Below are 6116 nucleotides of genomic sequence, written 5' to 3' on the forward strand. Positions count from 1 at the left end.
GTAGTGAGTGCAGAGTAGTGAGTAGTGAGTGCAGAGTAGTGAGTAGTGAGTGCAGAGTAGTGAGTGCAGAGTAGTGAGTGCAGAGTAGTGAGTGCAGAGTGGTGAGTGCAGTGTAGTGAGTAGTGATTGCAGAGTAGTGAGTGCAGAGTAGTGAGTGCAGAGTAGTGAGTGCAGAGTAGTGAGTGCAGAGTAGTGAGTGCAGAGTAGTGAGTAGTGAGTGCAGAGTAGTGAGTAGTGAGTGCAGAGTAGTGAGTGCAGAGTAGTGAGTGCAGAGTAGTGAGTGCAGAGTAGTGAGTGCAGAGTGCAGAGTAGTGAGTGCAGAGTAGTGAGTGCAGAGTGGTGAGTGCAGAGTAGTGAGTGCAGAGTAGTGAGTGCAGAGTAGTGAGTGCAGAGTAGTGAGTGCAGAGTAGTGAGTGCAGAGTAGTGAGTAGTGAGTGCAGAGTAGTGAGTAGTGAGTGCAGAGTAGTGAGTGCAGAGTAGTGAGTGCAGAGTAGTGAGTGCAGAGTGCAGAGTAGTGAGTGCAGAGTGCAGAGTAGTGAGTGCAGAGTGCAGAGTAGTGAGTGCAGAGTGCAGAGTAGTGAGTGCAGAGTAGTGAGTGCAGAGTGCAGAGTAGTGAGTGCAGAGTAGTGAGTGCAGAGTGCAGAGTAGTGAGTGCAGAGTAGTGAGTGCAGAGTGCAGAGTAGTGAGTGCAGAGTAGTGAGTGCAGAGTAGTGAGTGCAGAGTAGTGAGTGCAGAGTAGTGAGTAGTGAGTGCAGAGTAATGAGTGCAGAGTAGTGAGTAGTGAGTGCAGAGTAGTGAGTGCAGAGTAGTGAGTGCAGAGTAGTGAGTAGTGAGTGCAGAGTAGTGAGTAGTGAGTGCAGAGTAGTGAGTAGTGAGTGCAGAGTAGTGAGTGCAGAGTGCAGAGTAGTGAGTGCAGAGTGCAGAGTAGTGAGTGCAGAGTGCAGAGTAGTGAGTGCAGAGTAGTGAGTGCAGAGTGCAGAGTAGTGAGTGCAGAGTGCAGAGTAGTGAGTGCAGAGTAGTGAGTGCAGAGTAGTGAGTGCAGAGTAGTGAGTGCAGAGTAGTGAGTGCAGAGTAGTGAGTGCAGAGTAGTGAGTAGTGAGTGCAGAGTAGTGAGTGCAGAGTAGTGAGTGCAGAGTGCAGAGTAGTGAGTGCAGAGTGCAGAGTAGTGAGTGCAGAGTAGTGAGTGCAGAGTAGTGAGTGCAGAGTAGTGAGTGCAGAGTAGTGAGTGCAGAGTAGTGAGTGCAGAGTAGTGAGTAGTGAGTGCAGAGTAGTGAGTAGTGAGTGCAGAGTAGTGAGTAGTGAGTGCAGAGTAGTGAGTAGTGAGTGCAGAGTAGTGAGTAGTGAGTGCAGAGTAGTGAGTGCAGAGTAGTGAGTGCAGAGTAGTGAGTGCAGAGTAGTGAGTGCAGAGTAGTGAGTGCAGAGTAGTGAGTGCAGAGTAGTGAGTGCAGAGTGCAGAGTAGTGAGTGCAGAGTAGTGAGTGCAGAGTGGTGAGTGCAGAGTAGTGAGTGCAGAGTAGTGAGTGCAGAGTAGTGAGTGCAGAGTAGTGAGTGCAGAGTAGTGAGTGCAGAGTAGTGAGTAGTGAGTGCAGAGTAGTGAGTAGTGAGTGCAGAGTAGTGAGTGCAGAGTAGTGAGTGCAGAGTAGTGAGTGCAGAGTGCAGAGTAGTGAGTGCAGAGTGCAGAGTAGTGAGTGCAGAGTGCAGAGTAGTGAGTGCAGAGTGCAGAGTAGTGAGTGCAGAGTAGTGAGTGCAGAGTGCAGAGTAGTGAGTGCAGAGTAGTGAGTGCAGAGTGCAGAGTAGTGAGTGCAGAGTAGTGAGTGCAGAGTAGTGAGTGCAGAGTAGTGAGTGCAGAGTAGTGAGTGCAGAGTAGTGAGTGCAGAGTAGTGAGTAGTGAGTGCAGAGTAATGAGTGCAGAGTAGTGAGTAGTGAGTGCAGAGTAGTGAGTGCAGAGTAGTGAGTGCAGAGTAGTGAGTAGTGAGTGCAGAGTAGTGAGTAGTGAGTGCAGAGTAGTGAGTAGTGAGTGCAGAGTAGTGAGTGCAGAGTGCAGAGTAGTGAGTGCAGAGTGCAGAGTAGTGAGTGCAGAGTGCAGAGTAGTGAGTGCAGAGTAGTGAGTGCAGAGTGCAGAGTAGTGAGTGCAGAGTGCAGAGTAGTGAGTGCAGAGTAGTGAGTGCAGAGTAGTGAGTGCAGAGTAGTGAGTGCAGAGTAGTGAGTGCAGAGTAGTGAGTGCAGAGTAGTGAGTAGTGAGTGCAGAGTAGTGAGTGCAGAGTAGTGAGTGCAGAGTGCAGAGTAGTGAGTGCAGAGTGCAGAGTAGTGAGTGCAGAGTAGTGAGTGCAGAGTAGTGAGTGCAGAGTAGTGAGTGCAGAGTAGTGAGTGCAGAGTAGTGAGTAGTGAGTGCAGAGTAGTGAGTAGTGAGTGCAGAGTAGTGAGTAGTGAGTGCAGAGTAGTGAGTAGTGAGTGCAGAGTAGTGAGTGCAGAGTAGTGAGTGCAGAGTAGTGAGTAGTGAGTGCTGAGTGCAGAGTAGTGAGTGCAGAGTGCAGAGTAGTGAGTGCAGAGTAGTGAGTGCACAGTAGTGAGTGTAGAGTAGTGAGTAGTGAGTGCAGAGTAGTGAGTAGTGAGTGCAGAGTAGTGAGTAGTGAGTGGAGAGTAGTGAGTAGTGAGTGCAGAGTAATGAGTGCAGAGTAGTGAGTAGTGAGTGCAGAGTAATGAGTGCAGAGTAGTGAGTAGTGAGTGCAGAGTAGTGAGTGCAGAGTAGTGAGTGCAGAGTAGTGAGTAGTGAGTGCAGAGTAGTGAGTAGTGAGTGCAGAGTAGTGAGTAGTGAGTGCAGAGTAGTGAGTGCAGAGTGCAGAGTAGTGAGTGCAGAGTGCAGAGTAGTGAGTGCAGAGTGCAGAGTAGTGAGTGCAGAGTAGTGAGTGCAGAGTGCAGAGTAGTGAGTGCAGAGTGCAGAGTAGTGAGTGCAGAGTAGTGAGTGCAGAGTAGTGAGTGCAGAGTAGTGAGTGCAGAGTAGTGAGTGCAGAGTAGTGAGTGCAGAGTAGTGAGTAGTGAGTGCAGAGTAGTGAGTGCAGAGTAGTGAGTGCAGAGTGCAGAGTAGTGAGTGCAGAGTGCAGAGTAGTGAGTGCAGAGTAGTGAGTGCAGAGTAGTGAGTGCAGAGTAGTGAGTGCAGAGTAGTGAGTGCAGAGTAGTGAGTGCAGAGTAGTGAGTAGTGAGTGCAGAGTAGTGAGTAGTGAGTGCAGAGTAGTGAGTAGTGAGTGCAGAGTAGTGAGTAGTGAGTGCAGAGTAGTGAGTGCAGAGTGCAGAGTAGTGAGTGCAGAGTAGTGAGTGCACAGTAGTGAGTGTAGAGTAGTGAGTAGTGAGTGCAGAGTAGTGAGTAGTGAGTGCAGAGTAGTGAGTAGTGAGTGGAGAGTAGTGAGTAGTGAGTGCAGAGTAGTGAGTGCAGAGTAGTGAGTGCAGAGTGCAGAGTTGTGAGTGCAGAGTAGTGAGTGCAGAGTGCAGAGTAGTGAGTGCAGAGTAGTGAGTAGTGAGTGCAGAGTAGTGAGTAGTGAGTGCAGAGTAGTGAGTAGTGAGTGCAGAGTAGTGAGTAGTGAGTGCAGAGTAGTGAGTGCAGAGTGCAGAGTAGTGAGTGCAGAGTAGTGAGTGCAGAGTGCAGAGTAGTGAGTGCAGAGCGCAGAGTAGTGAGTGCAGAGTAGTGAGTAGTGAGTGCAGAGTAGTGAGTAGTGAGTGCAGAGTAGTGAGTAGTGAGTGCAGAGTAGTGAGTGCAGAGTAGTGAGTGCAGAGTAGTGAGTGCAGAGTAGTGAGTAGTGAGTGCTGAGTGCAGAGTAGTGAGTGCAGAGTGCAGAGTAGTGAGTGCAGAGTGCAGAGTAGTGAGTGCAGAGTAGTGAGTGCAGAGTAGTGAGTGCAGAGTAGTGAGTGCAGAGTAGTGAGTGCAGAGTAGTGAGTGCTGAGTGCAGAGTAGTGAGTGCTGAGTAGTGAGTGCAGAGTAGTGAGTGCAGAGTAGTGAGTGCAGAGTAGTGAGTGCAGAGTAGTGAGTGCAGAGTAGTGAGTGCAGAGTAGTGAGTAGTGAGTGCAGAGTAGTGAGTAGTGAGTGCAGAGTAGTGAGTAGTGAGTGCAGAGTAGTGAGTGCAGAGTGCAGAGTAGTGAGTGCAGAGTAGTGAGTGCAGAGTGCAGAGTAGTGAGTGCAGAGCGCAGAGTAGTGAGTGCAGAGCGCAGAGTAGTGAGTGCAGAGTAGTGAGTAGTGAGTGCAGAGTAGTGAGTAGTGAGTGCAGAGTAGTGAGTAGTGAGTGCAGAGTAGTGAGTGCAGAGTAGTGAGTGCAGAGTAGTGAGTGCAGAGTAGTGAGTAGTGAGTGCTGAGTGCAGAGTAGTGAGTGCAGAGTGCAGAGTAGTGAGTGCAGAGTGCAGAGTAGTGAGTGCAGAGTAGTGAGTGCAGAGTAGTGAGTGCAGAGTAGTGAGTGGTGAGTGCAGAGTAGTGAGTAGTGAGTGCAGAGTAGTGAGTGCAGAGTAGTGAGTGCAGAGTAGTGAGTGCAGAGTAGTGAGTGCAGAGTAGTGAGTGCAGAGTAGTGAGTGCAGAGTAGTGAGTAGTGAGTGCAGAGTAGTGAGTGCAGAGTAGTGAGTAGTGAGTGCAGAGTAGTGAGTAGTGAGTGCAGAGTAGTGAGTAGTGAGTGCACAGTAGTGAGTAATGAGTGCAGAGTAGTGAGTAGTGAGTGCAGAGTAGTGAGTAGTGAGTGCAGAGTAGTGAGTGCAGAGTAGTGAGTGCAGAGTAGTGAGTGCAGAGTAGTGAGTGCAGAGTAGTGAGTGCAGAGTAGTGAGTAGTGAGTAGTGAGTGCAGAGTAGTGAGTAGTGAGTGCAGAGTAGTGAGTAGTGAGTGCAGAGTAGTGAGTGCAGAGTGCAGAGTAGTGAGTGCAGAGTGCAGAGTAGTGAGTGCAGAGTAGTGAGTGCAGAGTGCAGAGTAGTGAGTGCAGAGTGCAGAGTAGTGAGTGCAGAGTAGTGAGTGCAGAGTAGTGAGTGCAGAGTAGTGAGTGCAGAGTAGTGAGTGCAGAGTAGTGAGTAGTGAGTGCAGAGTAGTGAGTGCAGAGTAGTGAGTGCAGAGTGCAGAGTAGTGAGTGCAGAGGGCAGAGTAGTGAGTGCAGAGTAGTGAGTGCAGAGTAGTGAGTGCAGAGTAGTGAGTGCAGAGTAGTGAGTGCAGAGTAGTGAGTGCAGAGTAGTGAGTGCAGAGTAGTGAGTGCAGAGTAGTGAGTAGTGAGTGCAGAGTAGTGAGTAGTGAGTGCAGAGTAGTGAGTAGTGAGTGCAGAGTACTGAGTAGTGAGTGCAGAGTAGTGAGTAGTGAGTGCAGAGTAGTGAGTGCAGAGTAGTGAGTGCAGAGTAGTGAGTGCAGAGTAGTGAGTAGTGAGTGCAGAGTAGTGAGTAGTGAGTGCAGAGTAGTGAGTAGTGAGTGCAGAGTAGTGAGTAGTGAGTGCAGAGTAGTGAGTGCAGAGTAGTGAGTGCAGAGTAGTGAGTGCAGAGTAGTGAGTAGTGAGTGCAGAGTAGTGAGTGCACAGTAGTGAGTGCAGAGTAGTGAGTAGTGAGTGCAGAGTAGTGAGTAGTGAGTGCAGAGTAGTGAGTAGTGAGTGCAGAGTAGTGAGTGCAGAGTAGTGAGTAGTGAGTGCAGAGTAGTGAGTGCAGAGTAGTGAGTAGTGAGTGCAGAGTAGTGAGTAGTGAGTGCAGAGTAGTGAGTAGTGAGTGCAGAGTAGTGAGTGCAGAGTAGTGAGTGCAGAGTAGTGAGTGCAGAGTAGTGAGTGCAGTGTAGTGAGTAGTGATTGCAGAGTAGTGAGTAGTGATTGCAGAGTAGTGAGTAGTGAGTGCAGAGTAGTGAGTAGTGAGTGCAGAGTAGTGAGTAGTGAGTGCAGAGTAGTGAGTAGTGAGTGCAGAGTAGTGAGTGCAGAGTGCAGAGTAGTGAGTGCAGAGTAGTGAGTGCAGAGTGCAGAGTAGTGAGTGCAGAGCGCAGAGTAGTGAGTGCAGAGTAGTGAGTAGTGAGTGCAGAGTAGTGAGTAGTGAGTGCAGAGTAGTGAGTGCAGAGTAGTGAGTGCAGAGTAGTGAGTGCAGAGTAGTGAGTGCAGAGTAGTGAGTAGTGAGTGCTGAGTGCAGAGTAGT

The sequence above is a fragment of the Lissotriton vulgaris genome, chromosome 1_1 (assembly GCF_964263255.1).
Source record: "Lissotriton vulgaris chromosome 1_1, aLisVul1.2, whole genome shotgun sequence".
Classification (NCBI taxonomy): Eukaryota; Metazoa; Chordata; class Amphibia; order Caudata; family Salamandridae; genus Lissotriton; species Lissotriton vulgaris.